General features: G+C 40.3%; 1 protein-coding gene across 1 annotated transcript in view; it reads right to left on the bottom strand.

Moving 5' to 3' along the window:
• LOC121579693 (LHFPL tetraspan subfamily member 6 protein) overlaps positions 1-21249 on the bottom strand; it is a 119731-nt gene extending 98482 nt beyond the window's left edge. The window contains exon 1 of the mRNA XM_041894498.2: positions 21171-21249. The gene's annotated coding sequence lies outside the window, so the exon portion shown is untranslated. The remainder of the gene's footprint in view (positions 1-21170) is intronic.
• Positions 21250-21461: the final 212 nt, after the last annotated feature.

Raw genomic sequence — 21461 nt, 5'->3', positions numbered from 1 at the left:
ATAATCCAAATGTATCGATCACATTTTTATAAATACTGTAGAACTTTGTTCTAAAGCTGTATCTGTACCCACTGGATGCAGTGATCACAATATAGTGGCTTTATCCCGGAAAGCCGAAGTTCCAACAGCTGGGCCTAAAATAGTGCATAAGAGATCATACAAAATATGGATGATGTAAAAAAATATTTTTGTTAGTCTGATGTGATTAATAAGGAGCATCCAGACGCTGCACTTGATGAATTTATGAAATTGTTACTTCCAATTATTGATAAACATGCACCTGTTAGGAAACTGACTGTTAGAACTGTTAAGGCTCCATGGATTGATGAGGAATTGAAAAACTGTGTGGTTGAAAGAGATGGGGCAAAAGGAGTGGCTAATAAGTCTGGCTGCACATCTGACTGGCTGACTTACTGCAAATTGAGAAATTATATGACTAAACTCAACAAAAAGAAGAAGAAACTGTATTATGAAGCCAAGATCAATGATATAAAGAATTATGAAAAAAAACATTGGAGTGCTTTCAATGAAATTATGGGCAGAAAGACAAATTCGACTCCATCTTTCATCGAATCAGATGGCTTATTCATCACAAAACCATTTGATGTTGCCAATTATTTTAATGACTACTTCATTGGCAAAGTGGGCAAATTTAGGCAGGAAATGCCAACAATGAACAGCGAGCCATCGTATTCATGCAAAAATATAATAATAATGAAAGAAAAGCATTGCAAGTTTGAATTTTGTAAAGTTAGTGTGGGAGAGGTAGAAAAAATATTGTTATCGATCAATAATGACAAACCTCCTGGCATTGACAACTTAGAGGGAAAGCTACTGAGGATGGTAGCTGACTCTATAGCCACTCCTATCTGTCATATATTTAATCTGAGCCTATGGGAAAGTCTTTGTCCTCAGGGCTGGAGGGAAGCCAAAGTAATTCCGCTACCCAAGAATGGTAAGGCAGTCTTTACTGGTTCTAACAGCAGACCTATAAGCTTGCTGCCAGCTCTTAGCAAACTGTTGGAAAAAATTGTGTTTGACCAAATACAATTCTATTTCTCTGTAAACAAATTAACAACAGACTTTCAGCATGCTTAAAGGGAAGGGCACTCAACATGTACTGCACTGACACAAATGACTGATTATTGGTTGAAAGAAATTGATAATAAGAAGATTGTGGGAGTTGTACTGTTAGATTTCAGAGCAGACTTTTATATTATTGACCATAACCTGTTGTTGAATAAACATGTCTGTTATGGCTTTTCAACCTCTGCCATATCGTGGATTCAGAGCTACAGTTGAAGTTGGAAGTTTACATACACTTAGGTTGCAATCATTAAAACCTGTTTTTCAACCATTCCACAAATGTCTTGTTAACAAACTATAGTTTTGGCAAGTCGGTTAGGACATCTACTTTGTGCATAAAACAAATAATTTTTCCAACAATTGTTTACAGACAGATTATTTCACTTATAATTCACTGTATCACAACTCCAGTGGGTCAGAAGTTTACATACACTAAGTTGACTGTGCCTTTAAACAGCTTGGAAAATTCCAGAAAATGATGTCATGGCTTTAGAAGCTTCTGATAGGCTAATTGACATCATTTGAGTAAATTGGAGGTGTACCTGTGGATGTATTTCAAGGCCTACCTTCAAACTCAGTGCCTCTTTGCTTGACATCATGGGAAAATCAAAAGAAATCAGCCAAGACCTCAGAAAAACATTTGTAGACCTCCACAAGCCTGGTTCATCCTTGGGAGCAATTTCCAAACGCCTGAAGGTACCACGTTCGTCTGTACAAACAATAGTACGCAAGTATAAACACCATGGGACCATGCAGCCGTCATACCGCTCAGGAAGGAGACGCGTTCTGTCTCCTAGAGATGAACGTACTTTGGTGTGAAAAGTGCAAATCAATCCCAGAACAACAGCAAAGGACCTTGTGAAGATGCTGGAGGAAACAGGTACAAAAGTATCTATATCCACAGTAAAACAAGTCCTATATCGACATAACCTGAAAGGCCGCTCAGCAAGGAAGAAGCCAATGCTCCAAAACCGCCATAAAAAAGCCAGACTACGGTTTGCAACTGCACATGGGGACAAAGATCATAGTTTTTGGAGAAATGTCCTCTGTTCTGATGAAACAAAAATATAACTGTTTGGCCATAATGACCATTGTTATGTTTGGAGGAAAAAGGGAAAATGGCTTAAGGACAACAAAGTCAAGGTATTGTAGTGGCCATCACAAAGCCCTGACCTCAATCCTATAGAACATTTGTGGGAAGAACTGAAAATGCGTGTGCGAGCAAGGTGGCCTACAAACCTGACTCAGTTACACCAGCTCTGTCAGGAGGAATGGTCCAAAATTCACCCAACTTATTGTGGGAAGCTTGTGGAAGGCTACCCGAAACGTTTGACCCAAGTTAAACAATTTAAAGGCAATGCTACCAAATACTAATTGAGTGTATGTAAACTTCTGACCAGAGGTGGGTAGAGTAGCCAAAAATTGTACTCAAGTAAAAGTACTGTTACTTCAGAATAATATGACTCAAGTAAAAGTAAAAAGTAGTCATCCAAATAATTACTTGAGTAAGAGTAAAAAAGTACTTGGTGAAAAAACTACTCAAGTCCTGAGTAACTGTTGAGTAACGTCTGATTTATTTTTTAACACAAGACAACAATCAGACAGACAAAAATACAAAATAATCATCTTTAGGCAAATTATAGTTCATCCAATCAATAAAATAATTTAAAATAAATTACAAAATAGCTTAAATTAAAATAATTCAGGTAAATTCAAGTACTTAAAAAATAAAATAAATAAAATAATAAAAAATAAAAAATAAATAAGCACAAGTAACACACATTTCCAAACCTTTATACTTTTTTTACCAGGCAGAACTAGAACGAGGCAGCCCATAAACTCTGATAAACTGTGTGTGTGTGTGTCTCCACAGTGTCTCCACAGTGACAGAACAACAGAAGGAAACACACAAACATTTCATACCAGGCATGCTGAACAGAAAACTGCACACCAGAAGGAAGTGGTCAACATAAAATAATCAATAGGTGTTGATTAGGCCTACTCAGTACCTTTGTATTGCATGGCAAGCCTTTTTCTGTGTGCCTAGAAATTAATAGTCTGATCTGTGATTAGGCCACACTGCACATCTCACTGAGCAGAGGAAAAGAGCAGCAGTACACATCAACTGAAAAAGCACCAGTCCATGATAGATGGCCAAATAAAACAATATTGCAGGCCTAGTAACCCAGAACACAAATTAAGCTGAATGCATGTTCTCTAAAAGGCATCAGAGCAGAGTGATGTAGTTGTAGATGGGGCATTATGTTTACTTCCAGTTCCAATATCTAACAAGAAAAGTCAGCAAAAAAAAGTATTATTCTTTAAAAACAAAATATAAATTTTGTCAACTTACATCTTTATCTTTAATGCTGCGCAGACATTGCGAATTGCTTGTTCTCCTTGCTCTCAGTGAATGCGCACAATCCTTTCTACAGCGAGGAACAGGGAGCTCCAGCGTGTCTGATTGGGTTGGAGAAACTGCAGCTTGCATTCACGTTCCACTGTTTCATGAGCCATGGTTGACCTGCTGGTTTTATTCCAAAGAGCATGACATTTTGAAAAAGCAGACCGAGTGTCACGAGAATTTCTATCTCTAATTAATCAAACTTAATGCTTTGAATAATTCCCAGAGGTTGTAAGGCTCTGGTTTAATCATGAATTAAATGAAGGTCCGCAACCAACAAGAATGATCTGTATGTTTTAATCATGGAGAGCTCTGGCACCAAAAAACATACATACAGCTTTTATATCCCTTGACACACAAAGGCACTTTGCTCCGCCCACCTTTAAACCGTTTCTTAGTCCCCTTCACCCTGGAATGCTTTCTCAACATTTTCTAACTTCCCCCCTCTGTTAGTGGGTTGACACTACATTATAACTCTAACACCGTTCACACATTTATACTGTATTTGGGGTGAAATCCTTTAGTCATTATTCTTAAAATACAAATTAATCTATCAATCCACCCCTTTGACTAAATGTTTTCACATTCAGGATAAATGTATTTACAAGCATGATTAATCTCAGAGATTACGTCAGAACTAAATACATATTAATCTATCACCGAGACAGCCTCTTGTGGGTTTCGTTTGCAGCTCCTCCTGCAGCAGTGGCATCAACTGTGGATATAAGATTGAGGAGATGGCATGCACACTTTTGGTGCCTTGGAAGTTGGTACTCAAGGCCTGTGTTGTCATCCAGAATAGCAGACACATCTTGATACTCCACCTCTGACTCACTCTGATCTTCTGTTGCATCATCAAGGGTGGAGTCACTCTCCTCTTGTACATTGATGGCTTCCTCCTCTTTCTCCTCACCATATAATCAAAAGGCCTTCAGGATGTTTGAGCCACTGTCTGTTGTCGTCCTGGTCACTTTTTCCCTGATGTGGTACTCAGAATGTATTTCCTCTAATGCAGCAGCAAGGACATCAAACGTGCAAGCCTTTGACAGGTCTACAAGCCAATGCAGCGGAGTGCCTCTCCAGTGAGGTGTTGTCTATCCAGTGACAGGTGACACCTAAGTAGCTACGTTGTCTGGCAGACCAGCAGTCTGTTGTGGTAGCAACATAGTTCACAGCACTCAGCTTTTTGATGATTATGCTCTTCTTGTGTTTTGCAGCTTCTTGTATTCTTGTGCATAACGTTTTCCTTGTCATTACTGTATGAGGTTGCAATGTTTCTATCAAAGTCTTGAAGGATGGCGTCTCAACCACAGAAAATGGTTGGTTGGCCTCACATACAAAATGTAGCACCAGCTTGTCAAGCGTTGCTTGTGTTACCCGGCCTGGGGCAGCGAAGGCTGTGATTTTTGCATTTTTCACAAGAGTATCACTGGAAGAGGAGGACTTACGCTTTCTGTGGTTCTCTAGTAAGTCTGTGTACTTTGCCAGTTTGTTGGGGTGAACCCTCTGTGGATAAAAAAAAATCTGTGAGGCTACAGGGAGATCAAGACATTAAAAGAGACTTATTATCACATCAAATTTGGATAATATATATATATATATATATATATATATATATATATATATATAGAAAATGTTTAAAACATATGTAACCTAAAAGACAAACATTCGCCTATCCAAAGCAAAAAAAAACGAATTTAGGAAACTTACCGCTACATGTTTCCTCAAGTTAGATGTTGAGTTCTTGAATGCTGAAATGTCTGTTTGTTTTGGTAGACACAGAAGACACCGCATAATGTAGCTGCTCTTTCGCACTTTTACTAAGGTAAACATGCTTTCAATATGAGGCCAGGGGTGCGGGTGTTCCTCCTCATCTGTGTCTGCATTGCCAATGGCTAATTCTGACATTTTTGTGTTGCTACGACTGTAAAGCTAACCTGTCCCGCCGCTGAGATTGAGTATGGTAACGTGACGAGACTGCACAACTAAGTTTGATTGGTGAAACACAGTCACGTGGTAGAGCCTTAGCGGAAGTCTCTCTCACTCTGTCAAAATAAAACATTAAAATAAGGTGTATGCGGGGGGATAAAGACAATGACGCGTAGAATACCAAAGAGGTAAAAAGAAAAGTAACGACCTCATTGTAGCCTAATGTAGCGGAGTAAGAGTACAGTTTCTTCTTCACAAATCTACTCAAGTAAAAGTAAAAAGTATGGTGATTTAAAACTACTCCTAGAAGTATAATTTTTTCAAAAACTTACTCAAGTAAATGTAACGGAGTAAATGTAACTCGTTACTACCCACCTCTGCTTCTGACCCACTGGGAATGTGATGAAATAAATAAAAGCTGAAATAAATCGTTCTCTATACTATTATTCTGACATTTCACATTCTTAAAATAAAGTGGTGATCCTAACTGACCAAATACAGGGTATTTTTACTAGGATTAAATGTCAGGAATTGTGAAAAACTGAGTTTAAATGTATTTGTCTAAGGTGTATGTAAACTTCCGACCTCAACTGTATCTATCTAATATAACTCAAAGGGTTTTCTTTAATGGAAGCTTCTCTAATGTCAAACATGTAAAGTGTGGTGTACCGTAGGGCAGCTCTCTAGGCCCTCTACTCTTTTCTATTTTTACCATTGACCTGCCACTGGCATTAAACAAAGCATGTGTGTCCATGTATGCTGATGATTCAACCATATACACATCAGCAACCACAGCTAATGAAGTCACTGAAACCTTTAACAAAGAGTTGCAGTCTGTTTTGGAATGGGTGGCCAGTAATAAACTGGTCCTGAACATCTCTAAAACTAAGAGCATTGTATTTGGTACAAATCATTCCCTGAGTTCTAGACCTCAGCTGAATCTGGTAACGAATGGTGTGGCTGTTGAACAAGTTGAGGAGACTCAATTACTTGGCATTACCTTAGATTGTAAACTATCATGGTCAAAACATATAGGTTCAATGGTTGTAAATATGGGGAGAGGTCTGTCCATAATAAAGAGATGCTCTCCACACTCCAAAAAGCAAGTTCTGCAGGCTCTAGTTTTGTCTAATCTTGATTATTGTCCAGTCGTGTGGTCCAGTGCTGCAAGGAAAGACCTTGTTAAGTTGCAGCTTGCCCAAAACAGAGCAACACGTCTTGCTCTTCATTGTAATCAGAGGGCTGATATAAATACTATGCATGCCAGTCTCTCTTGGCTAAGAGTTGAGGAGAGACTGACTGCATCACTTCTTCTTTTTATAAGAAACATTAATGTGTAGAAAATCCCAACTTGTTTGCATAGTCAACTTACACACAGCTCTGACACACACACTTACCCCACCAGACATGCCACCAGGTTTTTTTTCACAGTCCCCAAATCCAGAACAAATTCAAGAAAGCGTACAGTATTATATAGAGCCATTATTGCATGGAACTCCGTTCCATCTCATATTGCTCAAATAAACAGAAACCTGGTTTAAAAAAACAGATAAAGCAACACCTCACGACACAATGCCTCTCCCCTATTTGACCTAGATAGTTTTTGTGTATGTATTGATATGTAGGCTACGTGTGCCTTTAAATATAATGTTTGTAGTTCTGTCCTTGAGCTGTTCTTGTCTATTAATGTTCTGTATTTTGCCATGTTTCATGTTTTGTGTGGACCCCAGGAAGAGTAGCTGCTGCTTTTGCAACAGCTAATGGGGATCCTAATAAAATACAAAAAATACCAAATAAGATATTTCTGTTTTTTATTTTTAATACATTTGCTAAAATTTCTAAAAACCTGTTTTCACTTTGTCATTATGGGGTTTTGTGTGTAGATTGATAAGGGGGAAAAAATATTTTATAAATTTTAGAATAAGGCTGTAACGTAACAAAATGTGGAAAAAGTTAAGGGGTCTGAATACCTAATGCACTGTATGTAGCCTGAGAAACAAGGTTAATGAAATCGATAACATTTACATTTTAGTCATTTAGCAGATGCTCTTATCCAGAGCGACTTACAGTTAGTGAGTGCATACATTTTATTTTTTTGTGTTTTTTTTATACTGGCCCCCCGTTGGAATCGAACCCACAACCCTGGAGTTGAAAATGCCATGCTCTACCAACTGAGCTACATCCCTGCCGGCCATTCCCTCCCGTACCCTGGACGATGCTGGGCCAATTGTGCGCCGCCCCATGGGTCTCCCGGTCGCGGCCAGCTATGACAGAGCCTGGATTCAAACCAGGATCTCTAGTGGCACAGCTAGCACTGCGATGCACTCGGGAGTCATCAGATAACATTCATATACTGGCTATATCTCTGAAACTCACTTAGATAATGAGAGTATCTCATGTCAAATGCTGTTGAAGTAATATAGCTACAGGTTCACCTGCCACACCTAAAGCCTATTATTGTGGGAAGCTAAAGACCACTGAGTGCTAGCAGTCAGTATCTGGATTACAGTATATATATGAAATGCTTGATTGTTTATGTGATATCAACAAATGTATATTTTCTATGTGACCTAAATATTGACTGGTTTTCATCAAGCTGTCCAGTCAAGAAGAAGCTTCAAACTGTAACCAGTGCTTGCAATCTAGTTGAGGTTATCAGTCAACCTACCAGGGTATATCACAAACAGCACAGGAATGAAATCATCCACGTCTTTACTAATCATTAATATAGTGGCCGTATCTAAAAATAGCGTATAAGAGGTTTTGGATATCTATGTTAAAGATGTAAACAATATTTACTGGTCTGTTGTGTGTAATGAGGAGCAACCAGACGCCACACTTGACACATTTATGAAGTTGCTTCTTCCAGTTACTGATAAGCATGCACCCATTTAAGAAATGGACTGTTAAAACTGCTAAATCCCTGTGGATTGATGAGGAATTTAAAAACTGTATGGTTGAGAGGGACGAGGCAAAAGGAATGGCAAATAAGTCTGGCTGCACAGCCGATTGGCAAACGTACTGTAAATTGAGAAATCATGTAACTAAACTAAAGAAAAATAAGAAACTGTACTACGAAACAAAGATAAATTATATAAAGGATGATAGTAAAAATCTTTGGAGTACTTTAAATTAAATTTTGGGCAAAAAGGCAACCTCAGCTCCATCCTTCATTTAATCAGATGGCTCATTCATCACAAAACCCTTTGATATTGCCAACTACTTTAATTGTTTTTTCATTTGCAAGATTAGCACATTTAAACATGTCATGCCAACAACAAACTGTGAAACTTCATATCCAGCATAACTGACCAAATAATGAAAGACAAGCAATGTAATTTTGAACTCTGTAAATTGAGTGTGGAAGAGGTGAAACAGATACTGCTATCAATAATGACAAACCACCTGGTACTGACAACTTGGATGGAATATTACTGAGGATGGTAGCGGACTATATTGCCACTCACATTTGCCATGTCTTCAATCTAAGCCTACAGGAAAGTGTATGCACTAAGGCCTGGAAGGAAGCGAAAGTCGTTCTGCTACACACTAAAAACAAAATGTTCTACAGTGCAAAATAAGGGTTCTTTGGTTTGTAACAATAGCGGAACCCTTTCTGGTGCTATATCAAACCTTTTTTTGAAGGTTCTATGAAGAAATGTGCTCATAAGGTTCTAAATGGAACCTGTAAGGTGCTATAAAGCACTGAGCTAAAGGCTAGAGCTGCCGCATTCAAGGAGCGGGACACTAATCCAGACGCTTATAAGAAATCCCGCTATGCCCTCAGACGAACCATCAAACAGGCAAAGCGTCAATACAGGACTAAGATTGAATCCTACTACACCGGCTCTGACGCTCGTAGGATGCGGCAGGGCTTGTAAATTATTACTGACTACAAGGGGAAACCCAGCCACAAGCTGCCCAGTGACGCGAGCCTACCAGACGGGCTAAATGCCTTTTATGCTCGCATCGAGGCAAGCAACACTGAAGCATGCATGAGAGCACCAGCTGTTCCAGACGACTGTGTTATCACACTCTCCATAGCCAATGTGAGCAAGACCTTTAAACAGGTCAACATTCACAAGGCCGCGGGGCCAGATGGATTACCAGGACATGTACTCAGAGCATGCACGGACCAACTGGCAAGTGTCTTCACTGACATTTTCAATCTCTCCCTGACTGAGTCTGTAATACCTACAGTGAGGGAAAAAAGTATTTGATCCCCTGCTGATTTTGTACGTTTGCCCACAGACAAATAAATGATCAGTCTATAATTTTAATGGTAGGTTTATTTGAACAGTGAGAGACAGAATAACAACACAAAAATCCAGAAAAACGCATGTCAAAAATGTTATGAATTGATTTGCATTTTAATGAGGGAAATAAGAATTTGACCCCCTCTCAATCAGAAAGATGTATGGCTCCCAGGTGTCTATTATACAGATAACGAGCTGAGATTAGGAGCACACTCTTAAAGGGAGTGCTCCTAAGCTCAGTTTGTTACCTGTATAAAAGACACCTGTCCACAGAAGCAATCAATCAATCAGATTCCAAACTCTCCACCATGGCCAAGACCAAAGAGCTCTCCAAGGATGTCAGGGACAAGATTGTAGACCTACAAAAGGCTGGAATGGGCTACAAGACCATCGCCAAGCAGCTTGGTGAGAAGGTGACAACAGTTGGTGCGATTATTCACAAATAGAAGAAACACAAAATAACTGTCAATCTCCCTCGGCCTGGGGCTCCATGCAAGATCTCACCTCGTGGAGTTGCAATGATCATGAGAACGGTGAGGAATCAGCCCAGAACTACACGGGAGGATCTTGTCAATGATCTCAAGGCAGCTGGGACCATAGTCACCAAGAAAACAATTGGTAACACACTATGCCGTGAAGAACTGAAATCCTGCAGCGCCCGCAAGGTCCCCCTGCTCAAGAAAGCACATATACATGCACGTCTGGAGTTTAATGACTTGGAGAAGATCTGCAAAGAGGAGAGGGACAAAATCCCTCCTGAGATGTGTGCAAACCTGGTGGCCAACTACAAGAAACGTCTGTCCTTTGTGATTGCCAACAAGGGTTTTGCCACCAAGTACTACGTCATATTTTGCAGAGGGGTCAAATACTTATTTCCCTCACTGTACATGTTTCAAGCAGACAACCAAAGTCCCTGTGCCCAAGAAAGAGAAGGTAACCAGCCTAAATGACTACCGCCCTTTAGCACTCACATCAGTAGCCATGAAGTGCTTTGAAAGGATGGTCATGGCTCACATCAATACCATAATCCCGGAAACCATAGACCCACTCCAAATAGCATACCGCTCCAACAGATCCACAGATGAAACTGTACTACGAAACATCCTCAATCGCACTCCACACTGCCCTTTCCCACCTGGACAAAAGGAACTGACTACAGCTCAGAATTCAACACCATATGCTCAAAAAGCTCATCTCTAAGCTAAGGACTTCCCTCTGCAACTGGATCCTGGACTTCCTGATGGGCTGCCCCCTGGTGGTAAGGGTAGGCAACAACACATCTGCCACGCTGATCCTCAACACAGGGGCCTCTCAGGGGTGCATGTTTAGTCCCCTCCTGTACTCCCTGTTCACCCACGACTGCGTGGCCAAGCACGACTCCAACACCATCATTATGTTTTTTGACGACACAACAGTGGTAGGCCTGATCACTGACAACGATGAGACAGCCTATACGGAGTAGGTCAGAGACCTAGCAGTGTGGTGCCAGGACAACAACCTCTCCCTCAACGTGAGCAACACAAAGGAGATGATCGTGGACTACAGGAAAATGAGGGCTGAACACGTCCCCATTCACATCGACGGGCTGTAGTGGAGCGGGTCAAGAGTTTCAAGTTCCTTGGTGTCCACATCACCAACAAACTATAATGGTCCAAACACAACAAGAAAGTCGTGAAGAGGGCACGACAACGCCTTTCCCCTCTCAGGAGACTAAAAAGATTTGGCATGGGTCCCCAGATCCTCAAAAAGTTATACAGCTGCACCATCGAGAGCATCCTGACCGGTTACATCACCGCCTGGTATGGCAACTGCTCAGCATCTGACTGCAAGGCACTACAGAGGGTAGTGCGTACGGCCCAGTACATCACTGGGGTCAAGCTTCCTGCCATCCAGGACCTATATACCAGGCGGTGTCAGAGGAAGGCCCAAAGAATTGTCTATGACTCCAGTCGCCCAAGTCATAGACTGTTCTCTCTGCTACCGCATGGCAAGCGGTACCGGAGCGCTAACTCTAGGTCCCCAAGCCATAAGACTGCTGAACAATTAATCAAATGGCCACCCGGACTATTTGCATTGACCCCCCCCCCCCCTTTGTTTTTACACTGCTGCTACTCGCTGTTTATTAGCTATGCATAGTCACTTTACCCCTACCTACAAATTACCTTGACTAACCTGTACCCCCGCACATTGACTCGGTACCGGTACCCCTTGTATATAGCCTCATTATTGTTGTTCTATTGTGTGAGTTTTTTTTTTTTTTACTTTTGTTTATTTAGTAAATATTTTCTTAACTCTATTTTCTTAAAACTGCATTGTTGGTTAAGGGCTTGTAAGTAAGCATTTCACGGTAAGGTCTACACCTGTTGTATTCAGCGCATGTGACAAATAGAAATGGATTTGATTTGATAAATAATCATTTCCTAAGGTTCTATAATAAACCATTAAAAAAGTTATATGTAGCACCCAAAAAAAAGGGTTCTGCTATGGTTACAACCGTTTTTTGGACTATATAGAACCCTTTTTTATGTTTCTTTATTGAACCTTTATGGAGAATGGTTCTAGAAAGTACCTTTCTCAATCTCAACGGGTCTTTATAGAACCATACAGGGTTTCTTATTCTGGTTTAATAGCCATATTGTTAAAATTCCTTAGGTTGTAATATTGTGTTTAATAACAAGTTGAATCAGGTGTGCTATCTCTGGAACAGCTGGGCATCCCTTAGGAGAGAATTGAAAACTACTGACTTAGTCAACCATTTTCAATTGACACAAGGACATACATGAGTTTTTCACAAGACACCATCACTGCCCATAGTAATGTGACATGAACAAGTATAACAAAACAGATTAGATAAACTGGAATGATACTCTCACTCACGGTTGCACAAGATTAACTGTGCACAAACCAAGCCCCAAAAGAAATTGAAAATAAGAAGATTGTGGGAGCTGTTTTGTTAGATTTCAGTGCAGCTTTTGACATTATCGATCATAATCTTCTGCTGAAAAAATGTACACTACAGTTCAAAGGTTTGGGGTCACTTGTTGTAAATGGCTATTGTAGCTGGAAACGGCTGATTTTTGATGGAATATCTACATAGACGTACAGAGGCCCATTATAAAAAACTGAAATGTTACATTTACATAAGTGTTATGATGAGTTTCTCTGGTATCAAGGAATTCAATATGCAAGAAGATATTTAACACTTAGATGGAGAGTTAATACATGTATTTAATAGATACGGTACAGGATTCAACATAAGACGCATGCACGCTGCCCCTGGCTATTTGAATGATAGGCATATAAAATCTCTCAGTTTATATACTGCTTTGCAAGTTAATTCTATCCAACAGTTGCCAACCATTATTGGGTGTCACTCCCAACTACAATAGCATCACCCTAGATGGTATCATCTTGCACCCTAGTCAGGACATTCCATCACATACTCATTCTAAAATTAACATCAGTGGCCCCCCAGCCTTCTTGGCACACAGACCTTCTGGCACCCACCAGTGACATAAATAAATGGAATGTCCTCATCCTCAAAATCCTATGCAACACACAATATCAGTCACATTAACAAATCCTGTATAAAACACGTCATATCAATCCCCCATTTTCTTTCTTTTTCTGTTGTAAATACAATTCCACAGATATAACATTACTTAAACCAAACAATTCACACCACACTCCACTTCCACAATAATATATTCTCCAATAGTGGTATATACAGTGAGGGAAAAAAGTATTTGATCCCCAGCTGATTTTGTACGTTTGCCCACTGACAAAGACATGATCAGTCTATAATTTTAATGGTAGGTTTATTTGAACAGTGAGAGACAGAATAACAACAAAAAAATCAAGAAAAACACATGTCAAAAATGTTATAAATTGATTTGCATTTTAATGAGGGAAATAAGTATTTGACCCCTCTGCAAAACATAATAATAATAAGCCATTTAGCAGACTCTTTTATCCAAAGCGACTTACAGTCATGCGTGCATATTTTTTTTTTGTGTGTGTACGGGTGGTCCCGGGGATCGAACCCACTACCTTGGCGTTACAAGCGCCGTGCTCTACCAGCTGAGCTACAGAGGACTTAGTACTTGGTGGAAAAACCCTTGTTGGCAATCACAGAGGTCAGACGTTTCTTGTAGTTGGCCACCAGGTTTGCACACATCTCAGGAGGGATTTTGTCCCACTCCTCTTTGCAGATCTTCTCCAAGTCATTAAGGTTTCGAGGCTGATTTGGCAACTCGAACCTTCAGCTCCCTCCACAGCTTTTCTATGGGGTTAAGGTCTGGAGACTGGCTAGGCCACTCCAGGACCTTAATGTGCTTCATCTTGAGCCACTCCTTTGTTGCCTTGGCCGTGTGTTTTGGGTCATTGTCATGCTGGAATACCCATCCACGACCCATTTTCAATGCCCTGGCTGAGGGAAGGAGGTTCTCACCCAAGATTTGACGGTACATGGCCCCGTCCATCGTCCCTTTGATGCGGTGAAGTTGTCCTGTTCCCTTAGCAGAAAAACACCCCCAAAGCATAATGTTTCCACGGTGGGGATGGTGTTCTTGGGGTCATAGGCAGCATTCCTCCTCCTCCAAACACGCCGAGTTGAGTTGACGCCAAAGAGCTCGATTTTGGTCTCATCTGACCACAACACTTTCACCCAGTTCTCCTCTGAATCATTCAGATGTTCATTGGCAAACTTCAGACGGCCCTGTATGTGTGCTTTCTTGAGCAGGGGGACCTTGCGGGCGCTGCAGGATTTCAGTCCTTCACGGCGTAGTGTGTTACCAATTGTTTTCTTGGTGACTATGGTCCCAGCTGCCTTGAGATCATTGACAAGATCCTCCCGTGTAGTTCTGGGCTGATTCCTCACCGTTCTCATGATCATTGCAACTCCACGAGGTGAGATCTTGCATGGAGCCCCAGGCCGAGGGAGATTGACAGTTATTTTGTGTTTCTTCCATTTGCGAATAATCGCACCAACTGTTGTCACCCTCTCACCAAGCTTCCAGCCTTGTGTAGGTCTACAATCTTGTCCCTGACATCCTTGGAGAGCTCTTTCGTCTTGGCCATGGTGGAGAGTTTGGAATCTGATTGATTGATTGCTTTTGGGGACAGGTGTCTTTTATACAGGTAACAAGCTGAGATTAGGAGCACTCCCTTTAAGATTGTGCTCCTAATCTCAGCTCGTTACCTGTATAAAAGACACCTGGGAGCCAGAAATCTTTCTGATTGAGAGGGGGTCAAATACTTATTTCCCTCATTAAAATGCAAATCAATTTATAACATTTTTGACATGCGTTTTTCTGGATTTTTTTGTTGTTATTCTGTCTCACTGTTCAAATAAACCTACCATTAAAATTATAGACTGATCATTTCTGTGTCATTGTGCAAGTGTACAAAATCAGCAGGGGATCAAATACTTTTTCCCCTCACTGTATATATGATTGGAGTCTAACTATTACATATGACTGAGAATTCATCCCTCCTCTACATTCTCTATATTTGAATCCACCCAGATTCGCAATATATTTAATCAACAGAGGTATATATTCTCAGTCATCTGGATCATGCCTTATCAAACATCTCAATCCTACATGGATTCGGCCTGAGTAAAATATCATTACATGACTAACTAATATATATATTCACGCTAGATATCTATGTAGTGAAAACCTCACTGATATAAAGGAAATATCCCACATATACCATCCATATTTTTTAAATGACACACTTATATACCTACTTTTCCAATATACCCATCCTCTTAGACATGCTAACAAGAAAAACATACATAGAAATGAATGTTTAACATCATGACATCATCCAAGAAAATACATTGATTCATGACAATTTCTAAGTTACATGTAGACTATAAAAGAGCTATATGACTGCCCTTGCTTCTCGATTAGTGTTTCTAATCCCATCCTTTCCTTCTCTAATATGTCCCATAGCTTTAGTTAAATTCCCAAGACTTTCCTAATTAGATGGCAAGTGTGTACAACATGCATCTCCCCTATAATCACATACACTCCCCCTTTAGCTGCTGAAATAGCATCCAATACTATGCGATTATCAATTTCATATTGTCTAATGAGTGCCATTTCAGTCCCATTTGCTTGAAAACCCATGACTGTTAGTAGGTACCATGTTTAGTCTGAACTCTGTTCAACCCTGACTCCATTCCAGTAATATGCCTTAGGATAGAGGCCAAGGATAACACTCTGTTCTCAGTCACTGATAAATCAGGAAACCCTCGGATTATGTAGGAGTGAGGAATTCGACCCCAAGGTCAGAGCCGATGAAAATAGCATAAACATTCCAATGTCACACACACCGAACTCCATGATAGAAACCAATTAAGTTATTGCGTAGCAACATAGATGTAACCCTAGCTCCGTGTTCGTTGATTATCTACGTTTAGTCCACTAAGTCTGAAAAATCATCAACATCCAAATTAATTATCCAACCCAAATTTAGAATGACAATGCTTAGTGACTCAAATGGGTCTGTCAGAGTTCGGATGTGGATGCAGTGGTGGAGTCAAGCGCAGGACAAGGAGGTTCAATCCAAAATGTCTTTACTAAATAAAGCACAGGGAAAACAAAGGCCTCAAAAACAAAGGAGGCGAACGATTACGCACACACGCGTAAACACTAAACATACACGAGACACCGAACGGACAAGCGGACAATTACACACAACTGCAAACAAACCAAAAGGGAACCTTATAGGTGACTTAATCAAAACTCAATACGAAACAGGTGCACACACAAGACTAGACCAAACAACTATCGAAACATCCAGCGGTGGCAGCTAGTACTCCGGGGACGACGAACGCCGAAGCCTGCCCGAGCAAGGAGGAGGAGCAGCCTCGGCAGAATCCGTGACAGGGTCTTATCAATCAAAGTTAACCCTCAATTTAGCACACATTACCACTGTCAGAATGTACACTTATATTAACATTCAGTATAACAATCCAGAATTCTTGTATTACCTTCTTCATCTTGAGAATAAATACAGATCATTATCACAATGTATTCTTAATCCAAATTACTATAAATGTAGCAGTGTATATACCTCGTACATCAACCTCATACCTAAATTACCAAATTTAGAGAAGTCCCAATTAATTATGGACACAGCTGACCAACCCCTTCCTTCCACGGGACTCAATTTTCTGGCGTCTCTTCATCATGTTCTTCAGACAGCTTCCTAGTTCAACTTGGATTGCCCATGCAAATGTCCCAATTTCAATGTCTCATCCGAGCAGCTACCATCTCTACCCCCCATTCTGTCTCGTCCATTTGCCAACCAGTATACCATCAACATGAGAAATGTTGTATTTGAACGGATCTCTCTCCATGCCCACTCCACCTGGACTCCTGTCACACTCCCGCAAGAAAAGGCATAACAGAAAAGACAGTTGATATCTTCGATTGGCTGCTGTACACCGTTTGCAGGTAGAAGTGGTGCTGGACAGGACCATATTCAACGCCTTGGTTGCTTTTCTTCAGCCGGTTAGAGGGGCTTTGAGGTTCACACCATTCTTGACCAAATTATCCCTGCTATGCATTACTACACCATCTGTAGTTACCTCGAGATAGGACAGAACATAACAGTTTAGTTGAGTTCATTTCTAATCCACAAAATCCATATAAGCATTGACTATATGACAAATTATTATGTTCGACCAATTATTCTTAATACCAATTTCTAATATACTCCCCTTATCACACTATCAACTACACCGTAGAATCACAGGATCGGGAAGTTAGACCTCAATTTCTGTTAGGGAAACCCTCCACAGACAGAGAAATGTATGGTGTGGAAGTCAGGTGATTCTTGAAATTCTGGAAGATCTTGACGTTTTTGGATGTTCTTGGAGGTCTGGCCCTCCGCCAAGGGAATCCGCCAGAGCACGTAGCTCATCAGTAGCATTCCAATTGCCAATGTCTCCCATCTCATGATTCTGGCCAGCTCCATCATCCTCAGCTCCCTCACCTCTATGTAGTCGGTTACCTCGTGGTACTCTGGTACAGTGGTTTAGATGATACCAGGTCGATCTCCCCTCTATCCGTACAGCCGTTGGTGTAGCCTGGGTGACGATGTATGGTCCCTTTAGCTCTTGACCTTCTTCCGTTACTAGGGTCTCGGGCTTAGGCAGAATCTTTCTCAATTTATCAACATTTGTCTGTGGAGTGTGCCCTTCTTGCAACGTACCAATAGGGAAGCTGAGAACCACTGCTGCAAAGACACACAGACACAGCCACAAAAGAAAACAATGCTCCGCAGTGGTGGGGCCATCTTCCCCCTCTGGGGTTGGAATTCTCCTACAGTGTGACACACAGATCCAGGTATCTCTCTCTGCTAATTTAACCGCCAATGAGGTAGTCAGCAACACCTGGCACAGGCCTCTCCACCTAGGGCCTGTCCAGCTCTTACTTCTGTAATATTTTACCGCCACAAAGCCTCCAGGGCGCAGACAATGTCCAGATACTCCTGCTAGGTTGGGCAGAGAAGTCTTCCCCCATGGGAAGAGAGTCTTAAGAACATTGTTAAGTGAGACACAGTATGCTACTGTACCATGTCTTCTCATCAATCAGGAGAAGCGCTGAGATTAGGGAGTACACCTGCTTGCAGCTTGTTGTAGTCCACTAGTTTCAGAGACAGGCCTCCTCTACATCCTACCTCCTGCCACACATACACTTCCACATAAAACATTCCATCTAACCCATAACAAATTAATTACTACTGCTCATATTCTTAATACAATTTGCCTATTTACCAAAAGGCCCCAGGCGACCAGTAATTCCCCCTTTGTACACATGACTCACATGCCCCCCAAAAAACAAAACATCATTGCCTGTTAAATCAAAATAACAAATGAAATTAGAATGACGCCCCCGATAACATCTTAACTTAATAGTATCCCATAATGTAATTCAAGGAATAGTAAAATTGACTAGCGACACGTGTCCCTCATTCAGGGCTAGCGCTCTCTCTCTGTCCTTGTAATGGTCTGAATCATATATATGACTATGAACTATAAACTTCTTCATAATTATCAGTATTACAAATTACCCTCAACTCTGTATAATAACTGACCTTAAATTCATCATCCAATGTCTCTCGGCTTTCCCGTGTGGGTGATGAAATCACACTAGAAAGTCAGGACAGAGGTAAGAGGTCATTCAAATGCTTTAAAGAAGTGTTTCACTCTATAGTAGACTAATCATTAACAATAGTCAAAACATTTCATACATTTCGTATCCCAAGTGTACAGTAAATCTTTAGTACAGTTATTTTCGAAAGAAATCACGTTTACTTAAAACTCAATCAGAAAATAAAAACTTCACAAAATGCCATGTGTGTGTCCCTTTCAGATACCTAGGCACTGACCCTCGTTACTACTCCAGAATAAGATGACATAAAATCTCTTACAAGATGAAAACCACTCAAGGCTCTCTGAGTTTGCAATTAGTATTTTTAACTCATTACCCTTTATACTTCACTGTCTGTAATTCTCGCAAGGATTATTCAACCCCAGAATCGGCTCCATTTGCTCCCATGTCAAATTATCGTTGTATCTTTACTGGATCACTGTCCAACGACATAGGTAATAGTTGTTTCGCCTTAGATTGTTCCTGTCACCACTCTAAATGTCATATTGTATTCAGTCGCCAATATAATCAATTACTCCGCATAAAGAATCAGTGATATTTGATCCCAGGCATCTATTTTAACAATTGTTTGAGACGTTGTTTCCTGCGTCTTCCTTAATATACATACTGTAGGGTACTTCCACCAGTCCTGGAAGAAAGAATCCTACTCAAGACACCTCAAATAATACCTTGTTCAATTAAGTTGACTTGACACCTTCTAATATAAACCTATAACCCCTTTCCGGTAATCTAATCATCCCAACCTGTTGCATTGATTTAGTAAAAATATAAACCTGTTGATTAACAAATCTAGAACCTTCAAAAAGTTGGTGCTTCCCTACCAGCGTAACAGTCTAAACGAACTGCAATTCACTTTAACATATTGTATTAATAGAACCCTACATTTTACACCATGTAGCGATCATTGAAATGCGGCTCGACACAAAATTGGACTATTCATAAACATCATTCGTGCCCTCGCCCCTACATACCACCAATATCCCCTCTCCTTTATTCTCACAAAGGCAATCTAGCTCCCAATCTAACTGGCTAAAGGTGGCTAGCTTGCTATCTACTTCCAAACATACCACTCCACTCACCCTAGCGGAGCTGGCTATGCTTTGAAATTCATGATATCAAGTAAGATCATGGCCACATCTGCTGTTATTAGAAGTCAGCGTATTTAGGTAACTGTCCCTACTAATTAGGCTACAAGTGGTAAAACAAACATCTACCGTTTTTTTGGACGAGCATACATTCAATTTATATCCATAGTATTAATATTCAATTTAGTGATTGAAATTAGTTTAAGTAGTTTCAGTAGTTTAAGCTAGCAAATTCTTGGGCAACGCAAAAAATGACTACCCCGAAATCGTCTCGCTATTCCTGTGGCATAAGTGAGTCTTTCAATTTGAACCAAGCAAGCTGCTAAATCGTCCAGTTTACATCTTAAAATAAACACTGGCTGCAGTATCTGTCCAAGCAACACATACCAACAGTTGAATTACAATCAGAAACCCCGATTTTAGTCTATCCCATTGACCCAATGCTATTGAAATGACAAAGGAATCCTGCAAATAGCCCAATTACAATGGTTTGTAGTCTTAACATCTGCTTTATTTATGGTCTTTCTGTTTCTCAATTCTCTTTTTAATTCGCCTCCCGTAGCTCCTTGCTGTGACTCTTGGTCAGAGTCAGCACCCTCTCTTCCCCTATTAATATACACGTTGCGTTACTTTCCAATAGTCCTCCATTTGTATTGACTTACTCTATGTTTCCCTTATCTAAATGTTTTATATCTGTTCTCTCTTTCCTTCCATATGTTTACCTCATATGTTATTATTTTTATGTTTGCTGCCATTGTATATTCCCCTATGTAACATCCCCTTATATCATATCTACTTTCCTGTGGTTCTCTTTCTAATCTTCATCTCAGCATTTATTCCCTAATGTTTCCTTTTTAGTTTTTTTCTTTGACTTCTTTATAAATATGTTTATACCTGAATGGCTAGTCCATATCTCAAATTCTCAGAGCCAGATTTCTGTTATTACTATTTCCTGTATCTCCCAACTGTTTAAATAACTGTGGTTTAACTATTATCTTTTCTCCCTGGTTACGCCCTCTTCTCCTGATTCTCACAAATGCAGTCAACGAGCCAAATCCACATTTATTGATTCGGAAATGTGTTTAAGTTAGCATATGAATATTATTCCTATTATTACTTTATCAAATCCCTAGTAATCGATTACACACACATAAAATGCATCATATTTTCATATATTCACACAATCCATATAGAACTTTAGAAATTCTTAGGTACTCACATCACCCAATCCATTCGTGTTTGTAACGATTCTCAATCGACACAAATCAGCTTCTTCAAACATACTCCCAGCGGAACCAAAAAACAGACTTTAGTGTCCCGGACACTGACCTTCCTGTCATGGGATCCTCAACGGTTCTCTAACCTTCAGGAAACCCCAGCAAAGTCAAGCCTCCCAGAAAATATAGACTTGTCGCTCCTTTCTAAACTACATCCCACTCTCAATACCACTCCGTGATATACTATGATGGGCATTGATGTACGGACCTACAAGATAACGTTATATCAAAGC

Source organism: Coregonus clupeaformis, chromosome 13, assembly GCF_020615455.1.
Source record: "Coregonus clupeaformis isolate EN_2021a chromosome 13, ASM2061545v1, whole genome shotgun sequence".
NCBI classification, from domain to species: Eukaryota; Metazoa; Chordata; class Actinopteri; order Salmoniformes; family Salmonidae; genus Coregonus; species Coregonus clupeaformis.
This window is presented reverse-complemented; position numbering and strand designations above follow the sequence as displayed.